This window comes from Chenopodium album, chromosome 11, assembly GCF_948465745.1.
Source record: "Chenopodium album chromosome 11, dcCheAlbu1.1, whole genome shotgun sequence".
NCBI classification, from domain to species: domain Eukaryota; kingdom Viridiplantae; phylum Streptophyta; class Magnoliopsida; order Caryophyllales; family Amaranthaceae; genus Chenopodium; species Chenopodium album.
Genome location: NC_137844.1, coordinates 59,247,373 through 59,260,833, shown reverse-complemented (window position 1 = coordinate 59,260,833; position 13,461 = coordinate 59,247,373). Strand labels below are relative to the sequence as shown.

General features: G+C 35.8%; 1 pseudogene; it reads left to right on the top strand.

Moving 5' to 3' along the window:
- Positions 1 to 7,317: 7,317 nt before the first annotated feature.
- On the top strand, positions 7,318 to 9,307 carry LOC145567980 (H/ACA ribonucleoprotein complex subunit 4 pseudogene; annotated as a pseudogene).
- The last annotated feature ends 4,154 nt before the right edge of the window (positions 9,308 to 13,461 follow it).

The window sequence follows — 13,461 nt, the reverse complement described above, 5'->3', positions numbered from 1 at the left end:
TTGGGGAAGGAGAGTGTGATTTGAATGTTGATGATTTTTTTGCAAGCAAGGGAGGGAATGGAATACTGAAGGAGGTAGAGTGTAGTTTAGATGGTGGGCTGAGTAGAGATGGGGTGTCAGATCAGAGCAAGGCTAAAGTGAGAAAAGAAGAAGATGTTGATTCTGAAGAGCTTAGGAGTTTACATGGTTCAGATTCAAAAGAGGAACCATATACAACATTTAATGCTCTTACTGATTTCAGCAAACCAATTAAATTGAAGGTGGGGTTGAGGTTTACTTCAAGTATTGTTGTCAGGCAAGCACTTAGACAACATGCCATAGAAAACAAGTATGACTTCTATTTCTTGCACAATGATAAGTCTAGGATTACAACTTATTGCAAGTACAAATGTGGCTGTCCATGGAATCCAAAGAAATGTAGAAAACCAATGTGTAGCTGTGAAAATCAGTGCCCTTTTAGAGTGTATGTTAGATGCTTATCTAGGAAAACTTACTGGGTAATTAGATCTATGAGGTTAGACCACAACTGTGTAAGAACTACTACAAATAGCAAGATGAATGCAAAGTACTTAGGAGATACGTACCTAGAGCACTGGAAAGCTAATCCAACTTGGAAATTAAAAGCTTTCAGGCATAGGGTTTTGATTGAAACTGGAATTAAAATTACTTACTGGACTACATGGTTGGCTAGAGCTAGGGCAAAGCTTAAGATTTATGGTTCTGCATATGAAGAATATGAGAGGGTTTGGGATTATGGGAAAACAATCACCAAATACAATAAGGGCGGCAGGGTAGGGGTAGCAGTTGATGGTTTGGATGGCCCAGAGCCACCTATATTCTGCAGGATGTATATGGCACTTAATGGACTGCTAGAGGGGTTCACAAATGGTTGTAGGCCAATCATAGGTGTTGATGACTGTCATTTGAAGGGTGCATATCCAGGTTAGATTCTAGTTGCTGTTAGGAAGGATGGGAACAACAACATATTCCTATTTGCTTGGGCAACTGTAAAAGTGGAAAATACCGAGACTTGGGTTTGGTTCTTGCAAATGTTAATGAAAGATTTGTCTGGTGAGGAAGGTGAAGGATGGACCTTCATGTCAGACACACAGAAGGTATTGCTTCCCATCCTTTCTCCCTTTTAGATGCTAAAATTGTCTTCCTATGTGTAACAGTAGTTTAATATTGCCTTTTGTTCTGTCACTCACTAGGGATTACTTGAAGCATTCAACTAAGTAGTGCCTAAAGCAGAAACAAGATACTGTGTGAGGCATATTTGGGCAAACTTTAAGCTTCAATTCACTGGGACCCTTTTCAAAGACCTGTTCTGGCAAGCAGCAAGGGCAACAACTCTGATACATGATTTTTCTATTGTTGAATTGTTCTGTTTCTAATGTTAAAGCATACATGTTGTGAATTATTCTGCTTACTAGCTTTTGTTAATGAAGGTTGATCTTGAAATTGCCATGGAGTGCATAAAATTTCTGAGTGAAGATGCATATGAATATCTTATCAACATTCCCACAAGACATTGGTGTAGGCATGCATTTTTAACCAATTGCAAGTCAAACATGTTGTTGAACAACATGTGTGAAACATTCAACTCAGTCATTAGAGAGGCAAGAGATAAATCTATTCTCACTCAGATGGAGTGGATGAGAAGGTATATGATGAGAAGGTGCAATGAGAAGTGGGAAGGATTGAAGAAAATGAATGGGAGGAATATGCCTTACATCACAAAGACACTTGAAAGGATTGAACATGTGGCTAGAGGATGCATAGTGCAACTGTCAAGGGATGACAACTATAAGGTGGAGTTTAGAGGAGATAGAGTTGTAGTTGATATACAGGAAAAGACTTGTACATGCTACCATTGGCAATGTACTGGAATCCTCTGTATTTATGCCTATGCCTGTTTAATGGATAAAAGAGCTAATCCAAATGATTATGTTGATGAGGCATATAGTAGGAAGACTTACCTGAAAGCTTATGGTACTTCTATACTTCCTGTATCAGAGCTAAGCACTGGGAGAAGATGAGCTTCAGGAAACCATTGCCTCCTAGCATAAGAGTGTTGCCAAAAAGACCTAAGTCTAAAAAAAGAAAGAAAGAACAGGGGAAGATCAAGACAAAGTTGTCCCTCCAAAGAAGACCACAAGATGTAGCAAGTGCAGGCAATTGGGACACAACAAACTCACTTACAAGAATGATACCTTTGTTGAGGTGGTCCAAGAAGTTGACAAAGGTGGAAGACCACCTTTAGACACACCTTGGGTTAAAGAGCAAAGGAAGAAGAGACAAGTCAGGGAAACCAGTAAGGTAATTTGTTTAAGCTAACTTTCTGAATCATTGAGAAAAAGTGATTGAATTTATCACTGACTGACTCCCCTATTATCTTGTATGACAGGTGGCTGCAGGTGGAACACAACAAACTACTTCTTCTTCTCAGCCTGGTTCACAGTCTGTTGTTGACCACCCACTTCCTTTCACACAGCAAATTCAGAACCAACCTCCACAGCTGCAACAAACACCAAGCAGGGCTAGGGAGAAGCTTACTGTTAGAAAGGGGAAAACAAAGGCTGTAGGTAGCCTTTATAAGTAGTAGTAGTGTATGTATGAACAAGTTGGTTAATTATGTGGTCTGTATTTTTTGGTGTGGATGGTAAAAGCAGTTCATGTTTGCTTTTTTGAACTATGGTCAGCTTTTGGGAATGATATTTTGTTGTAAATGATGACATGACTAGATTAACATGATTAATGAAAGTGCAAATTATGGATTTTATGCCCAAATTCTTTGTGTTATATTGGAGTGACAATGTAAAACATTAGACTTTGCACAAAAATTACATAAAAGTGTCATTTGTTCATTAAAGGATCTAAAAGGTACATTTGTGTTCATTCAAGACATGACACTTGATTCTAGGCAACATATTGCTTCATTCTTAGCTAATTCAACAAAAGTAAATCACCAACAAGGTTTCACCATCCTCTAAACTAACCTAAATTATCTGAACTACCTAAACAGAATAACAACAACAACCACAAACAATAGCAGACAGCAAAATGCAGGGAGCATGACTCCGTGGTTCTTCATTATTGTCACTTGATCCTTCAGTGCTTCATTCTCAAGTTCAAGACACCCTTTTTCAGCTTTCAGATCAGCCAATTCCTTCTTCAACATCCTCAACTCAATCTTTTGCATGTTCACATCAGCCATTGGTGAATTAGTCACATCCTTTTGTCATTCAGTCATTTCAATGTCCACCCATTTGAAATAGTCACAACCCCTGCTATCAGTGTCTTGCTCGTAAAATTGGCAAGCTTGAAATCTTCTCCCAGGATTCTGCTTAGTCCATGAAGTGAGATTGGAAGCTAGATATCCACACTTGCAGATGTGAAATTGTGTCTGCACAAAATCAAACCTCTACTTAGCTATAACTACTTGTAAGTTAGAGAATCAGGTCATAATTCACAAATTGTTGTTAATTAATTCACCAATCGAACACCCTGACCCCTAATTTAAATTGCAAAACCCTAATTTGAACTACATTGATTTCATCCCCAAATTGAAAATCAAAAACCCTAACTTCAATTGAAACCCCCTAAATTAAGATGAACAACATACCTTTCTTCGTGGAATCGTTGTCATGTTACAACAACAGTAATAGTTGTTCCTTAATTTTGCTTTGGAGAAGTGAATTGCAATTTTTTCGATTAATTTCTGAGAAAATTGAATAGGGGAGTGAAGTGTCGAATGAGAAAGAAAGAAAAGGGAGGGAAAAGAGGAGGGAAGGTTATTTGTGGGGCCCACATGACGTCATAAGGTGGTTGAGAGCCAAGTAGGTGGGAATTTTTGGTATTTAAGAAAAGAGTAGGTGATAATTTTCAAAAAAAATAATAGTAGGTGCTAATTGCTAAAATGGAAAGAATAGTAGGTAGTAATTGTCAAAATTTCCTAAAATCAATTGATAATCTGGGTTTTTTTTTATCAAAGCTCATGTAATCAAATTTCTTAACTTGGAGGGGAAAAATCGGTTCTCTCTTAAAAAACAGCAAATGCTTTGAAACTGGGATTTGGTGTAATGGCTTCTTCCATCTCCCTAATCAATTGATATTGCAACTCTAAGCTTTGAATAAAGCTTCACGAGACTTGGATTGAAGTTGAAGATCAAACCTTTGCACTCCATACTTGTACGAGACCTGGAGGAAGGAGTTAGAACAAGGGCAGAATTGTCTTTGAAAGCAGTAGGGGCCGGGCAAACACGAAAATTCACACAACGAATATTATTGAAAGTTATTTTAGGGATAAAACCAAATCTGATAAACATGAGCTCGCCCTGTCGGCCCGAACCAATTTTAGGTGGGCATTGACATAAAACTTGGGCCACTTGTCAAGTCGGGCTCGACCCGAAGTGTAATACCCTGTATTTTTATACGTATTTTATTTAAAATAAGTATTTTGTGGGGTATTTAAATAATTTGAAATGAATTATTTATGATATTTTAATTATTTATTTTAAACAAGTTTGGAAATATTTTATAAAAAGAAAGTTTTATTTAAATTAATTATTTTATTAAGTTGGAATTTAATTTAGGAAAGTTTTATTTTAGTAAAGTTTGTTTAGGAAAGGGATTAGGAAAGAGTAAAAAGGGAAAGTTTAAGTAAGAAGGGTTTCTAGAGAAAGGGGTATAAATATTCAAACAATTGGGCAAATTAAACTTTGCCCAGAGTGGATAAAACCCAAGGTAAACTTTTTCTCCCTTTGCCTTTATTTTTCTCTCCTTTTTCTTTCTTTCTCTTTTCCCTTCCCCTTTTTTTTCGGACCACCACCGGTGGGCCGTCGGCCACCACCAGCACCAGCCGGCAACGGCGGCGACCATCAGCAGGCTGGTAGCAGCCGGCAATGGCGCCACCTGCTGTCCGACTGCCCTTATTCACGGGAAAAAAAAATTAATCTTTGTTTTTAATTTTTGTTTAAACCTTAGATCTAATTATAAATTAAGGGTTTTGTGTTAATATTATGATGATTGATATTATGTATGGTGTAATTAAATTTTCAGATTTTAATTCTAATTAAAAAGCCCCAATTTTGAAACCCTAGATTCATAAATAATTAATTATTGAAGGATTATGATTTAGGGTGGTTTAAATATTTTATTTAAGTGTTTTAAACCCTAATTACAGCAAGTTTTTATTAATATATATTGCTGGAATTTTTGGTAGTATACTAAAAATTAAGTTTCTTTAAGGAATTTTAATTACCCATTAATTGGGATTAAAGTATGAGGTTTTAAATAAAATTTCAGCTTGTTTTAATTAAATTATGAGTGGTTTAATAAGAGTATATATTGCTGGAAATTTGTGTAGAGTGGATTTTAATGCTCTATTATGATTTTAATTGTAGGAGACTTTGAAGTGAGTGATTTCTATTAGTCATGGCGATATTAAGATCGTATTCAAGGTACGTTCACGTACTTAGCATATTTTTGATGATATAGTGGCATGCTAGATGTGATTAATTAAATACAAGTAGTATTATGCTAGATTATGATTGGAAATTGTGATTTGGTTGTTGTTGGTGATTGAATTATGAAGCATGATTTATTGGTGATAGATTATTGATTTGGAAATAATAGTTTGACATGTTGAATATAAACCACACTTTTATCTATGGCATGATAGAAAGCATGTTTAATTAAACTAAATGTTTAATTTGGATTGAAATATTAAAAGGGAATTTTATTATGGTTCATATAATTTTTATTGATGCTATAAGCATGGGAAATGAGCTATGTAAGTGTCTATGTACACGAGGAATAAATTGTATGTTGGTGCCTTAGTGCACTTAAGGTGTTTTTAACACCAAGGGATAGGATTTTTGGCGCATTAAGCGTTTAAGGTGTTTTTGACACCGAGGTAGATTTAAAAATGGTTCAACATTAAATATTTTGTGATCACTACTTATTCAAGAATTAAATTGGAGTGTTTAACTGTTTGAATAATTATAATGTTTGATGTTATTGTGGTTTAAGAGTCATCATCAAGTTTAATAATATGTAAATAACGTAAAGTGAAAGAGATTACGCACCAAAACTCTTGGAACGTATATACCTTGAGTATGAACATATGGGGGGGAGGAGTTATGGGGTTTTATATTTAACCATAACTTCTACTGGGAGTACAGGACGCTGTATTTTCCTTTTATTATTATGTGCAGGAATTCCGCCACTTACGAGTAGTTCTTTTATAGTGGCACGGTTAGCTCCCGTGTTAGCACCCCTTCATTGGGGCAGGTTAGGGGGGAAACCCGTTCGATGCGTAATCAAAACTAAATAAATTATTTAGTTACTTAGTTGAGAAGTTTTGTTGTATGTTGTGTGCTTGAAAACAGGTGCAACAAGGTAAGTTGTGTGTTGATAGGCAAAAACATGTTAGTGTGAGTAATTACGCGTACATACTCAACTTTGCTGATTGTGTGTTTGTTGGTCTTGTCTTTAGCTTGGCCCTATGATGACCCATTTTTAATGGAGAGTAGTGGAAACAAGTAGAGAGAAGCTTTTTAGGTAATGAAGCATATTCATGATGGACATGAGTGAAGAGCAAATAATACTAGTTTCCATAAGTTTATGATGTGTTATTGCTTTAATTATATTATGATATTATTGTTGTGAGACTAACGTAAAGGTTTTGAAATTGATTTGGTTTTGTTAAGGGCCTACAATGGTTCCAAATTGTAGGTTTAACTTTGTTTTACTTTGGTTTGACTTTACTTTTGTTGGCCGACTTTTTAAGTTAAGTCGTTTTAAATATTTTAAAGGAGAGTCTTCCGCTGTGTGTATTTGATAGTTGCCTTAGCCGTTTTCACGGTGGCGGTAATATCTTAGATTTTTCCTATTCTAAATTTTAAACAGGGCAAAACAGGTATTTTAAAGAAAGGAATTTCTAAGGTGTTACACGAAGTCATTTAATTTTGAGCGAGGCTAGGACAAGTATACTACCTCCATTTTTATTTAGTTGACAGCATTCAATTAACACGCTTAACAACGCACTTTTTTTAACAATTAATATCTCTAATTGATGATTCAAACAAGATTTCACTTGACTATTTTTTATCATAGCTATAAATCCCAAAAATTAGTTAAAGTGTAGTTTAAAAATACTGTAAAAGTCAAACGGTGTCAACTAAAAAAACGGAGTTGTTTTTTAACCAGCTCAAAATAACCCGGGAAAAATTTACGGGTTTGGGTCGGCCCGCTTAATAATGACATAAAATAAAAGTAACTCGATGTTCATTTCCGTCTTCTTCCTTCCAAACCCTAGCAAAACCCTACGCTCTCCTCCAAAGTCGAAACCCTACTCCTTCCTCTGAACCTCAACAATGGCGGACGTCGAAATCTCTCGATCAGACAAGAAGAAGAAGAAGAGCAAGAGCGTCATTGACACCCCCAAAACGACAGACTCAGAACCCCAAAACGACACTGATTTCTTAATCAAACCCCAAAGTTTCACGCCATCAATCGACACTTCTCAGTGGCCAATTCTCCTGAAAAACTACGACAGATTGAATGTTAGAACTGGGCATTACACCCCTCTTTCATCTGGGTATTCACCATTGAAGCGACCTCTTGCCGAATACATAAGGTATGGTATTCTTAATCTCGATAAGCCTGCTAATCCTTCTTCTCATGAAGTTGTTGCTTGGATTAAGCGCATTTTAAGGGTAGAAAAAACTGGGCATTCTGGTACTTTAGATCCTAAGGTTACTGGGAATTTAATTGTTTGTATTGAAAGAGCAACTCGTTTAGTTAAATCTCAACAGGGTGCTGGAAAAGAGTATGTTTGTGTTGCTAGATTACATTCTGCTGTTCCTGATGTTGCTAAAGTTGCTAGAGCTTTGGAAACCTTAACCGGTGCCGTATTTCAGCGCCCTCCTTTGATTTCTGCTGTTAAAAGGCAACTTAGGATTAGGACTATTTATGAAAGTAAGCTACTTGAGTACGATGCCGATCGGCATTTGGTTGTTTTCTGGATTAGTTGTGAGGCTGGTACCTATGTCAGGACACTCTGTGTTCATTTGGGTTTGTTGTTGGGCGTGGGAGGACATATGCAGGAGCTTAGGAGGGTGCGCTCCGGTATTTTGGGGGAGAAGGATAATATGGTTACAATGCACGATGTCATGGATGCGCAATGGATGTATGATAATTACAGGGATGAGAGTTATTTGAGGCGGGTCATTATGCCGTTGGAGGTTGTTTTGACTAGCTACAAGAGGCTTGTTGTCAAGGATTCGGCTGTCAATGCAATTTGTTATGGTGCCAAGTTGATGATTCCGGGGCTTCTTAGGTTTGAGAATGATGTTGAGGTTGGGGAGGAGGTTGTTTTGATGACTACTAAGGGAGAAGCTATTGCTTTGGGGATTGCGGAGATGACTACTGCTGTCATGGCTACTTGCGATCATGGGATTGTTGCCAAGATTAAGAGGGTGATTATGGATAGGGATACTTATCCCAGGAAATGGGGGCTTGGGCCGAGGGCTTCGATGAAAAAGAAGCTGATTGCAGAGGGCAAGCTGGACAAGCATGGTAAGCCAAATGAGCAGACTCCTGCTGAGTGGGCGAGGAATGTGGTGCTTCCTACTGGTGGAGATTCCGTGATTGCTAGCATTGCTGCTGCAGCTGAACCAGCGAAAGTAGAAGATGTGGTAATAGAAGAGAAGAAGGAGAAGAAGTCAAAGAGGAAATTGGAGGAGTTTGATGCTAGTCCTGCTGGTGATGTCAAGAAGATTAAAGTTCAGGAAGAGGAAGTTGTGGAAGTCAAAGAGAAGAAAAAGAAGAAGAAGGAGGCTGATGAACCTGTTACTCCTGATGTAGAAAAGTCCAAGTCTAAGAAGGAAAAGAAAAAGAAGGATAAAGAAGAAAAGGCAGAGTCAACTGATGAGGAGAAATCCGAGAAGAAGAAAAAGAAGAAGAAGAGCAAGGACGTGGAAAACGGTGATGCTGCTGCTGATACAGAGGATGGAAGTCGAAGTGAGAAAAAGAAGGAGAAGACGGAAAAGAAGAAAAAGAAGGATAAAGATGCTGATCAAGAATAAAAGAATACAGTTTTGATGGAAATAGCCCTTAGAATTGTATGTTACTCCGTATTGTTTTCTTCTTTAGGTATCTTAAGCTTGTTAATTTTGTAGTATTTGAATGTATTCCAGCAGAACTATGTTGCAGTTAAGATTTTGCTTGCTGAATGGGTTTTCTTGTGGCCTTGAAGTGGGCCTTTTTACTTATTGAGTTATGATAATATTACCTTTTTCCATGCTCCCTTGTTTCATTTTCAGTAGCAATTCACCTTAATTTCATGATTGCTTTTATGTTGTAGCCTGTTGCTGTGATGTTCATCGCGACAATCATGATCAAGAACATACAGTCTATAAATTTAAGTATTTGGACAATTCTTTTGAGTAATAACTGATTATGTTTCATTCATGCTCTGTACCAGTCTACAAAATGCTTTTGCTGTTCCTTCCAGTTTCCCTGCATTAGAAATTAGAATCATAATGTTGTTTTAGAATATGCAAGTATTCTACTTTGCTGTTACTTTTTAAGCTGAAGTACTTTGGTTGGGGAATTGAGTAAAACTTTGAACATAAGGCCTCATCATTCTCTCTTGAAATTCATCTTTGAACAAAGCTAAAAGAGATGTGATGGTTAGGGGAAATGTATAAGATACCACTATTTTATTGTTGTTAGACAGACTTGGTTTGCAGTCAAAAGAAGGATGAGCGGAAACCTGAGTATTCAGATAAGGAGTAATCCGTGAAAAATGATGATAACACTGAGTCTGCTGCTGGTAAGACCTCTCTTTCTTTTAGATACAACTTGTAATTTTAATTTTGCATATGAGAATCACTGCTGTAACAGACCTGATTTGTGCCTCTTTACTTTTTATCGTCATGATATTAGTTCCATATTTCATCATGATCCCTTGTAATTTTAGTGGGGGATATTTATAATTTTCTTGCTTACTCCATATGAATCTCATGTGCATTTTGCTTTTCCTGATCTTTGTTTCCACAGAAGGTCGTATTTTACTTCATATATGGAGTTGTTTCTTGCTATGGGCAAAGTTGCATTGAAAGAAGCCACACTTGCTCATGCAGACTTGGATATTTGTATTTCAGTAGCTGCTGGGAGCATGACATAACTTAATGCCTCTGCATTTTACTGATAGATATAACATGTCATCAGAATGCTTTTGAGGCTATGAGTATATATTAGGTTATATTTTAAGAATTAAGGCTTAGGTGAAGTGTTAATTTGTGACAGATTTGACCCCCTAATTATGATCCCGCACCTATCATCAGCTAAAGATTCTGATTGACTTCCATCAGAAAGCATAAAAGGACTCCTGTAGACTGTAGTCTATTAAGACTTGTATGTTTAGCCTGTCAGAAATTTCTAAATTTCTTCATAAATGATTGTGGTAATGTATTTGGGTGTTGTAACTTGCAGCTGAATGCTGAAAGATCTTACCATCACAATGTTCTTGCTATGTTGGAAAAAGGTTCTTCCTGAGGTATGTAATTTATCTCTTTCTTTTGCATTCATTTGCTTTGTACTGTTGAGGGTAAAATGATCCTGGATATTTCTCTTGTTCATTGTGACACCGATTGGTTGTTAACTTGCATATATTCTGAATTTGCTTTTACCTCTGTTTACCGTGTGAATTTCATGCATGATGCTACATGCTAGTTAAAGATGTGTCTTGATCTTTGTTGTAAATTATTCTGGTATTTTAAATGATTTTACTGGAACAATTGTGTGAGTCATCACTGCCAGAAGATGCTACACAGAGGCCGCCCAGAGCCATTAAAATTGAAGCAAGGAGCATTACATAGAACAAGAAGATGGTGCATGCTATGTTGCAACAGTAAAATTGCTAAACTTGTCAATATAAACAACCCCCAAGAATGTTTCTCCGCAATATAGATGTAGTTATGCAGAAGAAAGAGAAACTGAAGCGTTAACACTTGATATTCTCTACAACTATTATCAATGGTTCTAACGCATTCTCTACAGAACAATACATTATAGTTTCCTAAGCTACTTTTCATCTGGAGTGAAATGTTGAAACTTCAGCTGAGAATTTCACAACTATCCTCACTTTATCTCTACCAAATTTAGCCTTTACTTGGAATTTTTAATTGGATTTCAGTAAAGAAAATGTCAGAAGGTTCAAAGTTCAACTTACTAGTTTATATATTCTGCTGTCATAAGCTATATATGTTCATTTTAGGCCGTGTATTCCCTAAGCTTCTTTTTTTCTTTGACGTCTTCTTTGTTTAATCTTATCTATTTCACTGGTTGTACACCCATTCGATGCTCAAGCTGAATGGGAGTTGAGTCTACTAGCTGGTGATATTGTCGTGGTTCAGCAGGTATGTTCTTCAATTGCTGGAGGTTTAATTTCAGTCACTTCGTACATCAGTACATGCAGTCATGCATATTACTGTAATGATTACCAACTTGATTTTGGTGTTGTGCTTTGTTTGCCTCTATTCAGGTGATTCCTGGTGGCTGGTCCAATGGCGAATGCAATGGTAAGACAGGATGGTTTCCCTCCCCTTAGTACAAAGGTTGGTTGAAGTTTCAGAAGGCAATGTATCCTGGGCAAACCTTTTGCAGCAATAGTTTCTAGTTACTACTTAATTTTTGCTGTAAAATAAGCTGTACAGCTTATTGTTTTTCATACAATATTCACTAGAAGGGATCACAATATTCAGTAGAGAAACTGTACAAAATCATGGGTTTTAAGTTTTGGTGTTGTCAAAACATTGTGTAGCACATAGTCTATGTACCAATAAACAAGTAATTGGAATGATATATAATGGTATATAATTATAAATTCTGGGCCAACATTTGAAAGATTTGCCTAAAACTTAGATGTATCTAATCTTACAAAATTGCAATGATTTTATACTGCTAATCACTAAGTCATTGGCTATTCAAAAAAAAAAAAAAAAAAAAAAAAAAAAATTCACTAAGTCATTGTCTTTTTTCTTGTGTTTGACAAGTTGACATGGAGTTCCTTTAGGAATATGTTCTTCGGGCTTGCTCCCCCTACAAACCCTGTATTGAGGCTCAGTTTGGCTTGGGTTCGTATGAATTACAAAGTACTCTGTATCTCAGACGTAGACTATGATATTTCAAAATTGGCAACGAGTCCATGATTAGATATTAGCTCAACAAAATTATCTAAAGTAACTTCATAACTTTTTGAAAAATTACATATCAAGTAAAAATAAGGGCTCATTTGGTTGAGTGTAGGAATTTGCATTCTTTGGAAATTTAATTTCTTATGTAATTGATTTCCTAAGAAATGCTAAATAGTGTTTGGTTCATCATGCAAAGTGAAAATTGTAATGACAAAATTCACTTATCTAAGACTTGTTCTGATTTACTGAGCTGTTTATGAGAGAAGAAAATTAGGAGTTGAACTGAACTGAAATGATTGGAAATGAACTAAATTAAACTAAAATTAAACCGAAGAGAACAGGCCCCAAGTTCTCCTTAGGTGATTAACATCCCCCATTTTGTGAGAAGTGGAACATCTTCGGAATGACGACGGTTCAACCTCGTCCTTGGCCTCGGTGAGTAACAAAGCTCAAATAAGGTATTGAGAGGGCTATCAAGTCTGTAAAGCAGTGTACTTATCAACTAGGAAGGTGTGCCCAACGTACTGCCAATTTATCAACACAACACCACAAAAGAATTTCAATTTCTAGAAATTTTATTTTTCTATGTATTTTTTTGTCAACTAAATGACACTTAATAATTAATAGCCTTTTTATCTACTCTTATTAAAAATCTTCTTGATTATTTGAAAGAAAATTCATATTTTAAGTTGTAAATTTTTTTTGCAGACATCTTAAAAATAAATATAGGACTATTTGCAAATTTGTAGTTTCAACAACATAATTACTCATATATCATTAGCATTATATTACTATAATCACATAGATATAAAAAAAAATAAAAATAATGTCAAGGTCTACGAAAATGACAGGCTAGTTAGCTAAAAATGTCAAATGTTATGGAAATGATAAGTTATTGATTTATTTACGAAAATATTATAGACTACTTGATTATTGTGATAATTAATGTCTATCTCTATAATAAAATTAAAGAAGTCCTAATATATCACCGTTAGACATAAACAAAATTGCATAACATCTTTTTGTACTACTAAAAATCCTATTAATACTACTGAGATGTTGATTCTCACTAGTACTATATTATCTCTCAACACTACTCTTAAAATGTCATTATTTACGAAATTGCCATTATGTATATGTTCGTGCCTAACTATGAGGCCTAAGAAGCAAATGGGGCTTCCTCGATATTTATCAATTTTATTATGTTTTTTTTATTTATTTATTTATTTATTTTTTTTTTTTTTTGAAGGTAAAA